Genomic DNA, 17,815 nt, shown 5'->3' on the forward strand with positions numbered 1-17,815 from the left:
CAACTGAGGAACAGCAGCTGGGAAGGTGGCTCAGCAATAGAGTGCTTGCCTCGCATGCATGAGGCCCTGGTTTGACTCCTCGGCACCACACACACAGAAAAACTGTAAGTGGCTGCTGTGGTTCAAGTGGTAGAGTGCTTGCCTTGAGCTGAAGAGCTCAGGGACAGTGCCCAGGCCCAGAGATCAAGCTCCATGACCGACACACACACACACACATACACACACACACACAACTGAGGAACAAAAGACACTGGCTGGCAAATATGACAGGAAAGTGTGGATTTTTCTTCTAGCCAACAAAAGAAAGATTTACAGAGATATAAATGCAAGTAACTATGGAAAAACTCAGTCGTTTAAGTGAAGACTGAGAATCAACTATGAGATTTAGCACCATAGAGGACAATGGTGAACTGTGCTATTGAAATGCCTATTTACTCTTAAGTTCTCAGTTTGGTGTTTTGCCTCCTCCTATCTTTTATGATCATACAAAGCTGGGTTAACATCTCTGAAGTGCTCCCTATCACATCTGCTATTTTACCCTCATCTTAATATTATCATTTTTTTACTCATCTGACTCCTTTAAATTATATATGCCTCTAGGATACATTTGAATGCAATTACTGTTTTATCTTGCACAATATCCAGCACACAGTAACAGAGAAGAAGTGTTTATTGGGTGAAATCAAGTCGAATCTTCTCAGATGTTCCAAATGTTCACCCTTTCCAGGCCTTAAAGAAAGTGGGACATGGAGAAAAGGGAGTCTCTAGGTCTAGTAAGGATCAATGACTCATCCTTTGATGACAAATACTGATGGTGTTACCAGCTTTGGTTGACTTCGGATTCAGAACAGCTTGTTAGGACAATGCAATGAAATGCTTTCCAATGGAGTATCTAGGTGTGCCGGGGACCTGAGGGTGAAAGAACAGCCAGTCAGTGAGCCATTTTCGTTAGTCATCTAATGCCCACCTGAGCAAAACTTTATCAATGGATAGCGTATGGTTTTCCTAAAGTTTCCATAGGTGAGCTAGTAGCAAAGATAATGAGATATGTGTCGCTCAATTCTGCACATCGACTAATGGAAAAAGTATCTATGCAACAGCAAAATGTCAAAATCAAAGGTTAATTTTCCCATGATTTCAAAAGAATTATATAAATTTTCACCTTTCCTTTTAAAGCAGAAATATTTCTGAAATGAGCTATAACAGTGGTTAAATTAGTAATTCAATAATAATGTTGTTGCAAAGGAACGACATAGTAGGCCATTTTCATTTGCTTTGGTTTTCCTGAGACAGACTCTCACTGTATAACCCAGGCTACCTTCAAACCTATGATCAAACTTCGTCAGCCTCCCAATTACTTGGCCTTGTAGGCAGTTCATAATATCTTAAAAATCTCTATAGGAGAAAAGAACTCAATTTTCAGACATATATTCAGTAACTTAACTTTATATTAATAAAAGCCCAACTTTTATAATTACAAAGTTACTTTAAGGCAGACATTTTCAGGATGGTCATGGATAGCTCACATCTACAATAGTAGCTATTCAGGAAGCTGAGATCTGAGGATCAAGGTCAAAGCCAACCAGAGCAAACAAATCACAAAGACTCTTATCTCCAATTAACTAGCAAACAGCCATAAATGGAGATAAGACTCAAGTGGTAGAGCATCTTCCCTTCTTCTCTGTGAACAAATAAGCCAAATGAAAGCTCCAGGATCTGAGCTCAAGTCTAGTATTAGAATACATTTTTAAAGCATCTTCAGCATATTTATGTTTGTATTAAATATTTGGGTAATGATACCAACATGTACATCTCTACCTCTGTCTGTATAAAACACAAATATTAGAATTACAGCCAATAAACTCTTGCTAGTTTGGACATAACTTTTCTGAGTAACATAGACACAAGCATAAAGGTAAAAGGCTACTTAGAAATGGTTTACACTAAAATTTGAAGAGCCATTAAAATAATTGGTTATTATACATTATAAATACTGATCCCTTTAAGGTAGTAACTTCCAGTGACTATCTAGTTACTGTATCATGTTTACATTTGCTGACCTCTTTGGAAATTTTGAGTCACATTTTACTAAATGTTTAGTGAACTATTTAGTTCCCTACTTAGTGGATTACTTATTATTCCCTTGGATGTATTTGTACTTAGTTAAGAAAGTGTTTTGTTTTTATAGTTATGTAGCCATCTTTAAAAATACTTGTAGTAGCATATGGATGAGAGTACAATTCCTACTCATTTTTAATTCACTTGGCCATGTCAGTGGCTTGTGTTTTTCTTACACCTTACACCCATACACCCTTACGCCTCTCTTTTTTCCTCAAGAAGTTGGGCCACAGTACAGTGACATGAAAGACACAAGAACACCAACATCCAAAACCAAAAAACACCCCAATTGAACTGTACATGACAACCCATACTCTGATGATCTCGTGGCCAGAGCTTAAGCCAGTGAATGAAAAGTAATTACTTTTTCAGAGAATCTTTGTAAGACTTCTATCAAATTTATCACAGAAAAGAGAAGGAATTGTCTTTCTATTCCTCCAACTTTTCTTTATTCCAAGAGTTGTTTTCATAAACACAAATAATTTCTTGCTCTGTTTACTGCTTTACACCATGTGTCCAGAATAATGTCTAAAATATTCTGTGTGATGGAGTTGAATGAATGAGGAAATAGATGAATATATACTAGATGATATGTCGCATAAAATTCCATCTGGGCATTTGCTCCTTATTACTTTTAAAATTCTGCAAGTAAAGGATTTTTACAGCCGCTTAGTACAAGTATCTCTGAGAGGTTGATCTTATATTAACTGGTGTTTATGCTTCCTCTGTTTTCATCCCAAATAATGCACCAATTCCATATTAAATGTGCTCTCTACTAACACACCTTCAAAGTACTGAGTTTATATTAAATAGCAGTTAATTAGATGAATATGTAATGTGTCTCATGCTTTCTCTTCCTCTTCTTTCATTTTTTCTTGAATTGAGAGGTCTCTTTTCTGTAATAGGCCACTGAAAGAAAGGAAAAAAAAAAGAATGGAACGAAGGAAGAAAAGGAGAACAAAATGGTCCATCAGGTTAGAGGAAATGAGTCCTAACTTCTTTAGAAGACAGATTGACAACTTGGTTTCTGTTGCTTATGCTTGCTATAAGAAACGGGGATAAATGTTTCTAGATAAGACTTTCAAATACATTCAATTTTCTCCTTTTACCTGGAGTATCTCCATTTGTCTACATACTGCCTTGTCAAGAATAATCATCATTTAAGGTTTATTTTTGTAATATAAAAATAAAGAAAAAAGCCTAAGACATATGTTTCAGCAAATAAACTTCATTAAATTGGAAAATTTAAAAATTCTACAACTACTTTCTATTTTGTCATTTCCAGTTTTGTATATTTTATTGATAAGTGTCTTTTTCTAGGAATTATAAAAATATCAATAAAATGCTGACTTTGTGTGTTGAATATCTCTTTAGATTCTTTCATAAACTAACCCCTAATATACATTGTTAAACCAATGGATATGTTTATTGGTTCTTTGACTATTAATCCCTAATAAAATGTTAAGCCAATAGATACATTTATTAATATATCTATTTCAATGCACTGCATATATTCCTTCCTCCCCTATTTTTTTCTTTTGGTAGTGCTAGGGATAGAAATGAACTTGTATTCTTAATGGAATGTCTTTAACTTAAAAATAGTAAAGAATAATCAATCCAGACACAATTCCTTGATCATCACTAGACAGTGCTTTAATATTAGGGATTATAGTATGTCTATTTCATAGGGAAATGTATAAGGAATAAACATTGTAGGTGTGAGAGAGATACTTGTTAAACAATGATATTACTAAAGTTCCATTTTAAAATTAGTTGAACAGATTTTAATGTCTTAAGATGGTATAAAGGTGTAAGGTTTTGTATCTAGGTTTTGGTCTTGGTTAATAAGTATCGTTTTTTGCTACATCAGTTCTCTTCTTTTATTTTTTCCATTAGCTTCAGCCTTTGGAGGACAATTATTTATGGTTTTGAAAATTACTGGGTAGCTACTATTTATATTCATTAAGAGCTAAACATTCAGGGAGTGTATGCCTGAGGGAGCTGGGGTAATTGTCCAAGTAGAGTGATAAAAAAGTTTGACAAATAAAACTTTCCACATCTACTTCCCTTGTAGGAAGCTTATTAACATTTACAACCACTATAATGTTAGGAACTAACACTTACTAAAAACCACTATGCTCCTTGCACCAGTGGATTATGCCTATAATCCTAACTACCCAGAGACTGAGATCTGAGGATCATAATTTGAAGCCAGCCCAGGCAGGAAAGTCCATGAGACTCTTAGCTCCAATTAAATAGCAAAAAGCCAAAAGTGGAGCTGTGTCTCAAGTGTTAAAGTGTTAGTCTTGAGCAAAAGAACTAAAAGTATGAAATCCTGAGTTCAAGGCCCAGTACAGTAGAATAGAAAACAAAATAAAAACCAGCTAAACAAACAAAAAAGATTATATTAAGTGAAAAAAATTGTTAAGTGAAGTAAATCACTCTCAGAGAGACAAAGGATACATGTTTTCCCTCATGTATGGAAACTAGATTTCATTTATAAACTTCTAAGTAGAATAGGTGGGTGCTATACAACTACATACAAATGTATTAACTAAAATAAGGTACATTCAAGGGAAGTCTCAAATAGTGAAATTCCTTAGAGATGCAAAAAACTAAGTTGAGCAAAATAAAACTACAGGAAGAGGTACTTGAAAAAGATGGATTGGGTCAGGGGAAAGGAGTCAACCAATGAAGAGAAGAGGGAGAGAACAGAGAATACAGTCAAGAATCTAATGTATACCAACCTCAAATACAGTGAAAGCAGGGGTTATACATGGGGGAGGGACATACAAAGCAACAAAGAAATCATCTTATAAATATGTTAGAAACAATCACAAGAAAGAAAAAAAACATTTGAATACTTATCTTGGGGTTCATTTCACTGTATTTGATGTTGGTATACTTTGTGGAGGGGAAGGGAAAAAACAAATTGTTTAAATAGGGATACAGGTGGACTCATTGCAACAATGAGATGTATAAGACATTAAGTCGAAAAACGAACTTTATAACTTTGGTGGGGCGGGGGGGGGGAGATAGGCAGGGTTGGGAAGGGGAAACAAAGGAGGAGGCAACAATGCTTGATAAGAAATGTACTCATTACCTTGCTCATGTAATTAGAACTCCTCTGAATGGTATTTTCACAATAAAAAAAGAAACAAAAAAACCTGTGATGGCTGTTACTTCTTTAAAGCATCTTTGTTAAGACAAATTGCCAAGAAAAATGTATTTGGATATCTTGCTTCATAGAAAAACATGATTAATCACTTTAGTTTATCTTTGGCTATGCTGCTGATCTCCAAACAAATTTCAGCAGTTCCATCAATGCGATAAAGATATTCCATCCAGCACTGGTGCCAGCAGCACATATACTAAAATTGGAATGAAACAGAGATTACCATGGCCTCTGCACAAAGATGACATGCAAATGCATGAAGCATTCTATATTTATATTTTATAAAAAGATAGTTCATCCATATTTTCTAAGCCCAGTGGTTGGCTTAGATCCAGATATGTAAATTTTGGGTCATGTTTTAAAATAAATTGTGCCTTATAACAGTGAAAAACAAAGAATCTAAAGCATATCTTACAAAATTAAGAAGATTGAGGGAAAGGGTGGGTAGAGAAGACTGTGTGTGAACATTGAAGTAGAGAACATTGTTGTTGATTATTATATTCATAAACTGCTTTGTTAAATGACAACTCTTTTGTATAATTACATAAAAACAATTAAAAAGAAAACAAACCCCCCATTTTATGAAGAAATGCTGCTAATTTTGTGTCAAATATTGAGGCTAAAGGGACTGTTGGCATTAGCACCAATGGACACTGCTCTCAGCTAAGGGATTCACCCAGAAGTATCACAACAATCGTTAAGTACTTCTCGAGGAAGCTAAGGTAGCCAGTATTTCCCAATCACTTCAAAACTGCTTGGGAGTCTTGATGAAAGGCTTGTTCATCTCTGTTTCAGAAGTGAGCAATATTAACCATACAGTAAAGTTATCTGGCTTGGATCTGAAAGTCAAATTGACTCAAAATGCAAAACAATCAATATCCTTGTACTGTGTTTTGTTACAAGGGAGAAATTAAGGCATGTTGCACTCATCTTCCTATTATAAAGCAGCAATGAAAATCACAGGTGTAACTGTTAACGGCCATTCAGTTTCAAGATGGAAGAAACTTGGGAAGTTTGAGTCTTGTTTACTTCATCTCTAGTAAATGGGGAAACTAGCTAAAGTCTACATGTCATAGGAGTAATGTAAACCTTTTAAAAATGAAAGGCACATGTTGGGTCTTCCTTTATCATTTAAAAAATATTTTTGTTGATATTATAAAAGTGATGTACTGAGGGGTGACCATTTCATAAATCAGGTAATGAGTATATTTCTTTTAGATGATGTCATCCTTTTCCTTGCTCTCTCCCAATTTTTCCCTCCTGTCCCCACGCACAAATTCTATACTTCATTCTCAACATAGTGAATTTCACTTCTGCACAAGTTCACCTTTTTGTCCTCCCATTTCTGTGCCCCTCCATACCTTCCTAAAGACAGATAAGCGAGCAAACAAGACAAAAAGAAAAGACAACAAAAACAACAAAGGAAAAACATAGCTCTTGCTTCTATTTTCTGGAACTCATTTCAATAAGTGTTATTTCATATGATCAGAGTCGCAAACACATTTCATTATGTGCCTTTGTGTTCCTTCCCTAAGAATATCCTGCTTTGATCTCACTGTATGTGAATACCTAGAGACCTGTATAATTGATCATGTCCCCATGTATTTTAGATCTAGCTTCTGTATATGAGAGAAAACATGTGTATTTTCCTCTGTTTTGCTCACTTGTTTTTGTCACTGTTTTGGTCAACCTAAGAGTATAATTCCAACAAAAAGGATAGCTCAATGAGTTCAGTCATAAACAAGCTCATTTATTCTTAATCTTTTAAGGAAACAGGAAACAAATGAATCAGTAGAAACCTCTGTTTTCCTTAATTGTTTTGGCACATTAAAATGGTAGGTTTACAAATTTAATAAATTGTAAATATTTAATTTACTGTTAGGCATTTGGATTCATAGTTTGATTTCAATCACATCTATATACCTAGTACCAAATTGAGCTTTTCACTGCATAATTGTTTCTCCATTTAAAGCTCAAGATATAAACCAAAACTGTCTTTTGGGCGTGTTTGTATATTTGGTGTATGTTTATGTGGGTGTTCCTTCTTTATTTTTTAATAAATATTTGGTACCTAGCAATTTTTTCCCCAAGCAGATGTTCATCAACTATTTTCATGAATCTGTACCAATAAAAACTAAACTAACTTTAAGAACATGCATGAGCTGGGGACTGGTAGTTCACCTCTGTACTCCGAGCTACTCGGGAGGCTGAGATCTAAGAATGTTTGTTTGAAGCTAATCCTGGAAGACAAATCTACAGACTCTCATTTCCTACAAACTAGCAAAAAGCCAGAACTGGAGGTGTAGCTCAAATGGTAGAGCACCACAGCCTTGAGTGAAAGAGCTTCAAGGCCCTGGATTCAAGACCCAGCCCCAGTACTGGGTGGGTGTTGAGTAGCAGGGAGGAGGGACATTTATGGTTGTAAACAGGTATCTTTACTATAGAAAAAGGAAAAAAAAAACCTTATTAAATTTTCCTTAAAAAATTATTTTATTGTCTGTTGTTTGGCTAGTGAAGCTCTTCTCCCAATCTGTGGGCTTTCTATTGATCTTGCTAGCTATGTCCTTTGCCATGCAGAAGCTCTGAAACTTTATGCAATCCCATTTGCCCAACCTTTCTTTGATTTGTTGTGTTTCTGGGTCTCTATTAAGAAAATTTTGGCCTGTGCCAAGGAGACCTAGGGTTTCTCCTATTCCATCCTGTAATGTTTTCAGAATGTCTGCTTTGACTGCGAGGTCTATGATCCATTTGGAGTTGATTCTGGTGTAGGGTGATATATAAGGATCTAGCTTTAGTTTTCTACAAGTGATTAACCAATTTTGCCAGCACCATTTACTGAAGAGGCTGTCTTTCTTCCATTCTATTTTTTAGCTCCCTTATCGAAGATTAGATAGCTATAGGTCTGTGGGTTCACTTCTGAGTTTTCAATTCTATTCCATTGGTCCTGAGGTCTGTTCTTGTGCCAGTACCAAGCTGTTTTGATTACTATGTAGTAGAGTTTGAAATTTGGTAGTGATATTCCTCCATCACTGTTCTTTCTGTTGAGGATCATTTTTGCTATTCAGGGTCTTTTATTGTTCCATATGAATTTTTGGATTGCCTCTTCTATTTCCTTGAAGAATGAGGTTGGAATATTGATAGGTATCGCATTGAATTTTCTAGTGAAGTGATGTGTACTTGTAGTGCTAGCTACTTGGGAGGGAGGCTGAGGCAGAACTGAAAGACTCTCTTCAACAAAGTAAAACAAGCCTGGCATGGTGGCACAGACCTGTAATCCTAGAACTCTAGGAGGCTGAGGTAGAAGGATTACCAACTGGAAGGTAACATGGATTTCATGATAATATTGTCTCAAAAACAAAACAAAGCACAACAAAATAAGACAAGCATGAAACAAGGTGACCATAAATTAGTTCTTTCATTCCTGATGATAATTTACAGCCTCTATAGTATGCTTCACTTAGAAAAGTTAAATTTTTGAGTACTAATTAACTCAGATCTTGTATTTACATTGTGCAGTTTTACACGGATATTTTTTAATCCCTAAAAGATTGAGTTTTATCCATTCATCAGTTACAAACTGACCAAACTTCTACATTCATGTTGTTGATATTTCCCTGTCTTGTACAGAGGAGGAACACATGCCTATCTTCTTAGCTAAGTTGTGGACTATTTGTTCAAAAGTTATTTCTAAGTTAGAAAATAGGGAAGCAAGCCACAGAGGAATGTTTTGTGTAATAGACATAGATGTTATGTGCAAAAGTCATTTCCTAGTTGGGACGGTCAGGCTCTTCCCTACACTGATAGTGGTAGTATTGTAAACAAAGATAAAAAGCAACAACAGAGGATCACAATAACTCAATAGCTATATGCATATGACTATATAAAATGATGCTTATGAAAATGAACTCCAAGAAATGGAAACAAGAGGTTTTTTCTCTTTTTTGTGTGTACTGTTTGGAGTTATTCCTTTGGTTTGTTCCTTGTTGTTAGTCTTTGGTTTCTGTACTCTTTGCCTTGTATATAAACTAATCTGATTTGGGGAAGGGAAGGGTAATCACAGAAACTATGGGACAATGAGTGAACTAATGCAACAGTGATACCAGTCATGTAGTTGGAAATGAGATTTAAAACTTGCGGGGGGTGGGGGGGAAATGTGGGGATCAGGGGATGTGTGAAAATAAGGGAAGGAATAACACTGTTCAAAAATAAATGGACTCATGACCTTACCTATGTAACTGTAACCCCTCTGTGCATCACCTTTACAATAATGTTTTAAAGCAATAGTTAACAGGGGGAAAGAATGCTTCAAAATTCAGCAGGAAGCTAAATGAAGGTGGCAGAAAAGACTCCTGAAGGCACACGACAAAGATGTAATTAAAGAAAAAAGACTCTAGTGTCTAGGTATTGGTACTTTGGTAGAGGAGAGCCTTGCAAAATTCAACCCCCTGGTGCCAAACGGGTTTGTTCCCTATTGATTTGTTGCTGGGAATCCAACCCAGCACCCAGCTATGGTTTTACTTCTGAAAGCAAAACTTGCCATAGATTAATAACCCATTTCCCCAAATAGTTTTCCATATTGCTTTCTATATTTTATTGATTTCTTCCTCAATGTGATAATTAAATTCATTTAATAATTAAACAATTTAATTTACTGAATTAATTAGCTAATTAATTTACTCATTTTGTAGTGCTGGAGATCAAACCCAGGGCTTTTAGTGTTCTAGAAAAGCACTTTACTACTGAACTACATCCCTAGCAAAGTATGAAAGGAGTTGGAAAAAAAGCTTGAGTAAAAATTTCAGGACATAATACTCTTACAAAGTATGTAGTTAAAATATGAATGTAATATGCTGCCCTAAACTAGTCTACAGTCACTAAGATATGGGCATCTTTTAACTGCAAATTCATGCCACTCAGCACAGTAGAATGCTGAGTAATACAGACATCAGCATGTTTCATGAGCGTTATGACATTCTCTGATCTGGCATGAAAATAATCAGGTATTCACATGTCTGAGGTGAATGCTAATAGTTGCCTCCCAAACTCTTGCACCATCTTTACTTCCACTTGAAAACTGGAAGGTAAGCGAAGAAATGTAGAAAACAGCAATGGCATTTGAAACTTGAATTTCCATATCTTTTCCTCCTATGAACTGAAATCAACTTGACTCTCATCTAGTAAGCTGATTCATGGTTTCAAAGAGTTGGCCAACAAGTGTCAAGTTAACTTCAAACTCAGGTTCACTTCGGTTTAAATTAAAATGCAATGTATTGACTGTGTAAGATCTTTTGAATAGCATATACCAGTTCTAGCTAAAGAATATGATATGCTAGCCAGGTGTCAGTGACTCACGCCTGTAAATCCAGCTACTCAGAAGTCTGAGATTTGAAGATTGGAGTTTAAAAGCACGCCCACACAGGAAATGTATTGAGATTTTATCTCCAATTGAGTAGAAGTGGACGTGGAGCTGTGATCTAAGTGGTAGAGTGCCATCCCTGAACGAAAAAGCTAAGGAACAGTGCCCTGGTCTGAGTTTAAGCCTCAGTTCTAGTATGTGTGTGTGTGCATACACACATGATATGTTAACATAAAAATCTACCTACCTCTTTTTAGTAGTCACTGACTATAGGAATTTAGAATCAGTTCCATCTCTATAATGATAACAAAGCAATAGAAAACATAAATAAATACCTGCTTCACATACACATATACATAGATGAAACACAAAAATATTTAAGACTGAAATGATACGAATCTCTCTTAAGAACAACCAGAATTTAAGAAATTGAAAGATTATATGTCAGAAAGTATCAGAAAAAATTTTTTTCTGAAAAAGTTGGACTTTAAAGAAAGTTTATTTAAAATAAATTTTTTTTTAGAAAAAAGAGTAAAAGTTAGCCAATGATTGTCAACCCTGACTGTGACTTTCACTCCCCTAAGCAATTTTGAGAAATTTTCTGGTCTCCACCCTCAGGGATTCTGACTGTATTGTTCTGATGTGGGTTCCCAGGCTATATTTACAAAGATCCCTGGATGATTTTTAATGTGTAAGTAAGGATGAGAATCTTAGTTACAACAATGATGATGACATGAGGAAAGTAAGAGTTTACGGATAGGAGACAATGCAGTCATCCACTTAGTCATTCAATAAAAAAATTTACTGTATTTATCATATACTTGGTACTAGTCATTGAACTAGGTCGTAGGTAAAAAACTGATTGAGGTTTAGAATAGTGCTCAACTATTTCCATCTAGTAAAAAAAACCATGTATAAATAAGTTATTGCAATGCAATATGATACATATACACATCCATATATATGTATATGTGTACGCATTTACATATACATATCCTGCGTTTCACAGTAGATTATAGGAGAAAAACAAATATATGTGATTATTAGAACAGTGGTTTCCAAACTTGGCTACAAATCGTAGTTGCCTGAACGCTTTGAAAACTTTTGACAAAGCTGGACATTAATGGCTCACATTTATAATCCTAGCTACTCAGGAGGCTGAGATCTGTGGAGAGCAGTTTTGAGCTAGAGAAATCTGCAAGTCTTTTACCCATAATTAACTAGCAGAGGTGGAACTGGAAGCGTTAGAGTGCCAGCTGTGAGTAAAAGTTCCAAGTAAGAGCTTTAGGTCTTGAGGTCAAGCTCCAGAATCATCTCTCTTCCTTCCCCCCCTCTTTCTCTTTCTTTCTCTCTCTCTCTCTCTCTTTCTCTCTCTCTCACACACACTCACACACACACTCACACACACACATTTTGATGCATCTGTGTGTTGTGGTTTATGTCTGTAATCCCAGTACTGTGGAGCCTGAAATAAGTGTATTGCAGTTTGGGTGGTATTGAAATTCCTTGTCTCCAAATAACTGACTGACTGACTGACTGAATAAATGAATAAAACTGGAAATCATCATGTTAAGTGAAATGAATCAGACTGAGAAACACAAATTCACATCATAAAAGGGTCTAGATCTCCTACCATCCATTTCCTCCCACTTCCACAACTACACTCCACCCTCCCGGGCCCCATCCCCCCCTTTCCCCCCCACCCCCGCCCCCGCCTAAATTGTAAAGTCCATTGTTCAACAGTGTCTTGTACATCTCATTGTTACGATGGGTCAACCTGTATCCCTATTTAAACATTTTGGTTTTTTTCCATTCCCTCCACAAATTATACTGACATCAAATACAGTGAAAACAGGGGTTATATGTGGGAGAGGAACATACAAAGCAACAAAAAATATCACACCGTTCCTTATAAATATGTTAGAAACAATAGCAAGAAAGAAAAAAACCACTTGTGGACAGGAGGAGGCAACAATGCTTGATAAGAAATGTACTCATTACCTTGCTCATGTAACTGTAACCCCTCTGTATAGTATTTTTACAATAATAAAACTTATAAAAATAAAAATAATTTTTTTTAAAAGAGTCTAGATCTTCTTATGTCAGAAGATCACCTATTGGACATCTGCTCATGTTCAAGTAAAGGGTTGATAATTTCAAACAGTCTGTTATGGGCAGAAGTAGCCACCCATTTACTGATTGGCCTGGTGTGAGGGTGCATGTCTATTTTTCCAGTACTGGGAAAGCTGAGGGAGAATGATCTCAAACTTGGGCTATTTAATGAGACCTTGCCTCACAGAAACAAACAAACAAAACAAAAGATTAAACAAAACAATCAACCCTTAATCATTATGGAGGAAACTATGAGAGATACCACCTACATCAAGCTAACTGCACTATAATGCTTCGCTATGTGATGCCTAAAATTTGGCAGTAAGAGCAAGTAAATGAAAGCAAATAAAGGGACATGGTTCATTTAGATTTCCCTTCGTTTTATTCTTATTTAATTTGTTCAATTATAAAATTTCTATTTATCTCTCATACTTCCTTTAAACTCTGTATGCAACTTTCTCATCTACTCTTGACACCAAAAGTACAATTGTGTCTTAGGCACATGTCAGAAATAGTCAGAAGATGTTAGAAAGAGTGTGAATCAATCCATCATCAGTTCACCCAGTTCTATTAATAGCTTATGAACAATGTGTATGGCTGTGTGGGCAATCTCTTCCAACATGGCCCTAGTATTCTAGTTCATTCATTCTTTTATATTGAATTACTTCTCTTCTTTCCCTTTACCTCTTCCTCCATATCCTCCTATTCCTTCCTCTATATCTTTTGTGGTATATATCTTGTGGGGCTATAATTCTAGACTTGAAAGTCTAACTTACTTCTCTCTACTGGTGCTCTACTACTTAAGCCAAACCTCCAGCCTGGATATTTGCTAGTTATATTGGAGATGGAGTCTCTCAGATATTTCTGCCCAGACTGACCTTAAACTTAGATTTTTCAGGTCTCAATCTCCTGTGTAGCTAGGATTGAAGACATGATCCACCAGTATCCAGTTGCTCTAGTTAATTCTTAACATATAATAGGTTTGTCCAAATACTTATGGACTAATGAAGTAAATCAATGTCATTAAATGCAATAATATAAATTTAACCCTTTTGGAGAAAAGTCTAGTAGTGAATAAATGTTGTGCATAACAAAAATTGTTTGGAAAAATGAGGTTAGCTTGTTTCTTAAAAAATTCATATTTCTAGAAGCTAAGACAAAAATAGAGAAAGAATGTTAATTAAACCCTGATATTTCCTGATAGAATCAACCTTCTTCTTTAACAATTACAATTGACATTTCCCAAATGGACAGGACTCAACAAGAAATCATCATTCCACGAACTTTTATTTGGAAGATTTTAGACTTTGTAACATATGTGCTCATATTTTTCTTCCAGAGATGGAAGATAGGTATACCAGCATTGGCCACACATCTAAAGAAACTTGAACACAAACTTTTCATCCTAAAATCAAAGAAAACCTTTGTTCATATACTTTTTTTTTTAAAGAACAGATCCATCTGCTCATATTTAAAGCATGTTTTCTTTATCTCAAATATGATCACACTGAAGATCTGGATGCTTATTTGTATTTTCATGAAGCACCAAGGACTACAGTGTTATTTTAGCTGGGACTGTCTATAAATGCTGGTTCAATTAAAAAGGGACTGTTACGGTTATTTTTATTCTGTGGGCTAGTTATTTTAGTCCAGACCCTAAAGAAAAATTTTATTGCTTGTAAAATATTCCATCACATCACTGGGATCGTAATGCCACTGATACTAGTTCAATCAACCTCTCCAAAAATGCTGCTGCTGCTTGTTGCTATGTTTGTTTGTTTGTTTGTTCTTTGACAGTTTATATGTAGCTTTGGGTCAAAGATGATTACAAAAATGTAATTACCAAACTGAGATTGAGGAGGCAGCAGATTTTCCTCAGTGCGGTTGTGGGTTTCATGAGAAAGAGCTAGTAGAGGGGGAAATAATGAAAGAGTGGGTTGGGTGAAATAATGGAACAGGGAGGAAGCAAGAGGAAAAGGTTGAGAAACCAGGAAAAATTCTGAATGACCCAAAGGAAGTAAGCTATCAACTATAGCAATGCAGGCTTGTAAACGCAGCACTCTGGAGGCTGAGGCAGGAGGATCATAAGACTGAGGTCAACCTGGGCTATAGAGTTAAATTCCAGGTCATTTTCGGCTATGTATTGAGAGCTGGTCTCAACAAAACCAAACAATACACAAGAAGGCTAAACAAAGGAAATACACTTGAGCGCTGACTAAGCGGGAGAGGCATGTGTGTCGTCATGGAATTACTGACCCTTCAGGGGCCAGTGGAAATTTGTTATCACCACGGGTCTGGCTGCGTGAATGGCAAAGTCTTCAGGGAAAGATGATGAGGTGTGTTTAGGAGCATTTTCTGAAGTAAATCCAGAGACTGAAACAGTCTAGGATCACAGTAGCATAGAGCCTAAAAGTCAATGCACAGTGAATGGGAGACTCCCACAGGGGCAGAGGAAGACTGGGGACCCCTTTGCCAGGGACTTACTGGCAGAGCACTGTGCACCAGTGATAAGATGTCAAGAGAAGTTTATTTGGCTTCTTTTGAGGGAGTGAAGCAGAGTCAAATGAATGTTTTATATATGGTGTTAGACAAAATAGAAACCTATAACTCACACAGGGACATATGTGTGTGTGTGTGTATGTGTGTGTATCTGTATCTATATCTATATCTATCTGTCTACAGATACAGATACAGATATAGATGTAGATAGATCTCCAAACTGACATAAGTACGGTGTATTCAGGAGGAAGATCTACTCTTTAGTGTAAACTCCTTTAGCAGTGCTAATTTAAGAAAGTGAAGCTGAAGTTGTCTTAACAGCAAGAGAGTATGAAAAAAGAAGGGCAGACAGATGAATAGAGAGATGGATGGTGATTAAATACAATTGTAACATGGAATGAACATACATGAAAATAGAACTGGGAAAATTGATGAGACATGAGGGAAGGCATAGTTGGGGGGTGAGGGATAATAATGGAAGGGGTGACTCTAACCAAGATATGTTGTATATATGGGCATGTTAAATCGATACTCCCTGGTACAAATAAATTGAAGATGATTTGCTAAAATAAAAAGAAATAGAACCCAAGACATTGAAACTTTGGGGCTAAAGAAGACATTGCAGATTTTTTTTACTTATGCTTTTGCTATGCTGATGACACAGCAAGTATTGCAGATGGAGATCACTGGCTCTTTGATGAGGGATCTTGGGTTCAGATTTGAACTCTATCCTTTACTCAAGGTGGTACATACAACCTTCTTATGAGTAAGATGAATTAATGCAAATCAGATGCCTAGTGATTGATATGTAATAACTGCTCAAAGTGACAGCTACACTTATTTATAGTTGCAGAAACTGAGTCTTAAGAGAAAAATCACAAAGGTGCAATACCCAAGAACCTGCTCATATGTATATACTATAAGATACATAGTGATACTGAAACGAACTCCAAAGTTTTGGAAACAAAGGCCTTTTTTTTCCTATTTTTTTCCTGATGACTCTGTACACTTTAGCTTACCTATATTCAAGTGCACATCTGTGGAAAGATGGGGAAGGAGGGCAAAGAATCAGAGGGAAAAGTGAAAAAGTGCAGCAGTCGAGCACACCGGACATTGATGAACATGAACTGTGACACTTGTGGGAGGAGAAGGGAGGAAGGGAATGGGAGACGGTGAGGGAAAGATGATACTATGCTAAAGGAAAGGTACTTATTAGCTGGCATTTGTAAAGGTACCCCTGGTGCCTTTACAACAACAATAAAGTAAATTAGAAAAGAAATTAAATAACAAAGTAAAAACGTGAAGATTTACACAATTCTTTAAAAATAATTCGAGTATGCATGGTAGATACAATGTTCCAATCACCTAAAAAGAATATGTGTCTTGTAAAAACAGGCAATTTTCTTTTTTTTATTATTATTTTTATTGTGAAAATACTGTACAGAGGGGTTACAATTACATGGGCAAGATAATGAGTACATTTCTTATCAAGCATTGTAGCCTCCTCCTTTGTTTCCCCTTCCCGTCCTTTTCCAGCCTCCCCCCTACCCCCCCCCCAAGTTGTAAAGTTCTCTTTTGACATGACAACTTGTACTTCTCATTGTTGCAAAGGGTCCACCTGTATCCTTATTTAAACGACTTGTTTTTCCCCTTCCCCTCCACAAATTATACCAACATCAAATACAGTGAAAGCAGGGGTTATACTGTGGGGGAGGGACATACAAAGCAATAAAGAAATAATCTTATAAATGTGTTAGAAACAAATGCATGAAAGAAAAAAAACATTTAAATACATATCTTAGGGATCATTTTCCTAACATCAACTTATCTGACCTTTTCTGCTTGACTTATACATATACTGGATATTGCAAATAAGGGAAACCATGGGACCTATGTTTCTTTGGGCTTGGCTTACTTCACTTAATATAATTTTTTCCAAGTCTTTCCATTTCCTAACAAATGGGGCAATGTCATTCTTTCTGATGGAGGCATAGAATTCCATTGTGTATATACACCACATTATCTTGATCCATTCATCTACTGAGGGGCATCTGGGTTGGTTCCGTATCTTAGCTATGGTAAATAATGCTTCAATAAACATAGTTGTGATGGTAGCTTTAGTGTGGTCTTGAAAAAGAGGCAATTTTCTGCACTTTACTAGAATGTAAGAACACGATGCTTCATATCCATCTTACCATATCTTTACTCTCCTTAGAATTCTAATTATGAATTCTAATAAATATTTGGGCTAAGATTTCTTGAATATTGATCTTGAGCCAAGTACTATATCATATCTTTGAATACATTAATTTATTTTTTTAACTATTTTGCTAGAAAAAAGTAGAGCATTATGTTAATGAAATGGCTGTTAATCTTAGCTGGAGAGTCAAATTGGCTCTAGATTTGTCTGACACCATATCCTTTGATTCCAGCAATATATTCTCTAGCCTTCTGCAGGAAACAGAAACTGTTATTGGAAAGGGAAGCTCAGGATACTGGAAAATTATATTTTCAGTGCAAACATATAGATTTCACCTTTAAGTTAAATGAATCCT

The 17,815-nt window shown here is 35.9% G+C and overlaps 1 pseudogene; it reads left to right on the forward strand.

The window, feature by feature from the left end:
- The first annotated feature begins 5,471 nt into the window (after window positions 1-5,471).
- On the forward strand, window positions 5,472-5,569 carry LOC122104011 (annotated as a pseudogene).
- The last annotated feature ends 12,246 nt before the right edge of the window (window positions 5,570-17,815 follow it).

Source organism: Dipodomys spectabilis, unplaced genomic scaffold (genome assembly GCF_019054845.1).
Source record: "Dipodomys spectabilis isolate Male_0828 unplaced genomic scaffold, ASM1905484v1 ptg000019l, whole genome shotgun sequence".
Taxonomy (NCBI): domain Eukaryota; kingdom Metazoa; phylum Chordata; class Mammalia; order Rodentia; family Heteromyidae; genus Dipodomys; species Dipodomys spectabilis.